Here is a 1,764-nt window from a genome sequence, read left to right as displayed (position 1 = left end):
ATGACCCGAGGTTTAAATACTTTGGTTATCAATTTTATTAGGGGTTTGTTACTTGTGACAACTAAATTTTTGTACGAAAGGATTCTCTATTAGTTTAGAAACTATACTAGCAACGAGAACTTATTTGTGAATTATTTACCTTCAAAAATCAGTTCGTCAAGTTGGAATTGGGTGTTGAGGCTGATTGGCTTGGGCTTGATATGGTGGCTGAGAAGAATTATTGTATGGGTGTTGATATGATCTTGGGTTGGATTGTTGGTAGGGTTATTGGTTGGGATTATGAGGTTTGTGATCTTGGCCTTTGTTCTGTTGGTTTTCCCACCTAAAGTTTGGGTGGTTCTTCCAACCAGGGTTATAGGTTTTAGAATATGGATCATGAGCTTGTGTAGATAAATTTCCAAGGTAATTGGCTTCCTCCTAGTTAACTCCTTCCTCTGTCTCGAACTCTCTTTGAGGTGATGGTTGAGTGTGGATAGCTGCAACCTGATTCTTCTCCATTTTCTTGGTCAAATCAGCCAGTTACTTGGTGATCATCTTATTCTGGGCTAGAATTGCATCCATATGGTTTAATTCCATGACTCCCCTGTTGTTACTTCTTTCTGAGGCATAAAAGTACTCATTGTCAGCCACTGTTTCAATGACATCAATGGCTTCTTCAATGGTCTTCTTCTTGTTCAGGGACCCTCCAGTTGAGTGATCCACAACCTTCTTTGATTCATAGGAAAGTTCTTCATAAAAGATATGCAATTACACCCACTCATTAAACATCTCAGGGGGGCATTTCCTTGTTAGATCTTTGAATCTCTCCCAGGCTTCATACAAAGTTTCACCATCCTATTGTCTGAATGTCTGCACCTGAGTTCTCAGTCTATTCACTCTTTGAGGAGGGTAGAACCGTGCTAAGAATCTATTCACCACATCCTCCCAGGTTGTCAAGCTTTCTTTGGGAAATGATTCTAGCCATTTGGATGCTTTGTCCCTCAAAGAAAATGGAAACAGGAGCAATCTATATGTGTCAGGATGAACACCATTAGATTTAACTATGTCACAGATCCTTAGGAATGTAGTGAGATGTTAATTAGGGTCCTCTTGGGCACTTCCTCCGAAAGAACAGTTGTTTTGCACGAGAGTGATGACCTGAGGCTTTAATTCAAAGTTATTAGCATGGATAGTTGGCTTTCGAATGCTGCTACCACAGTTTCCTGGGTTTGGATTGATATAGGAGCCTAAAACTCTCCTCTCTTGTCCAACAGTATTGGCTGCACCTCTTTTGGCATGATTGTTTACCTCTCCTTCATGATGGTTTTCCATATCATTCTCCATATTTATATCCAAGTCTTCCTCCTCTTCCTCTGCACCAATGGCCTTCTTTTCTCTTGCTTCCCTCCTTAATCTCAAGAAGGTTCTCTCGGGTTCACTGTCAAAAGAGGTTGAAACCTCTCTTCTACCTGTCATACAAGTACCAAAACAAGCAGCACCCAGCAAGTGAAGATTTCACAGTTAATGAAAAAATGTGGTTAGACCAATTGAAGCAATTAATCAAACAGTTAATGAGTCAGTGGATTAGTTTTGATGGAAAGTAAAGAAATAAAGAAAAAAAAAAAAGAGAAACAACTAAAATTACAGAAAGTAAATGTAACAGCAGAAATTGAAATTGAATTGATCAAAAGAAAAGAAAAATGTCAATCTAGTCATCCTCCAATTTAATAATTGTCAATACAAAACCAATCTCCGGCAACGGCGCCATAAACTTGATGTCCTGAA

At 39.0% G+C, this 1,764-nt stretch overlaps 1 non-coding gene across 1 annotated transcript; it reads left to right on the top strand.

Annotated features, from left to right (window-relative positions):
* Positions 1-762: 762 nt before the first annotated feature.
* Positions 763-870, top strand: LOC148568382 (small nucleolar RNA R71). The gene has a single exon (XR_015881680.1). It is a non-coding gene; the product is annotated as a small nucleolar RNA R71 (small nucleolar RNA).
* The last annotated feature ends 894 nt before the right edge of the window (positions 871-1,764 follow it).

This window comes from Arachis ipaensis, chromosome B4 (assembly GCF_059453495.1).
Source record: "Arachis ipaensis isolate K30076 ecotype BB chromosome B4, ASM5945349v1, whole genome shotgun sequence".
Lineage (NCBI taxonomy): Eukaryota > Viridiplantae > Streptophyta > Magnoliopsida > Fabales > Fabaceae > Arachis > Arachis ipaensis.
Note: the sequence above shows the minus strand (reverse complement) of the source record. Positions and strands in the feature narration are given on the sequence as shown.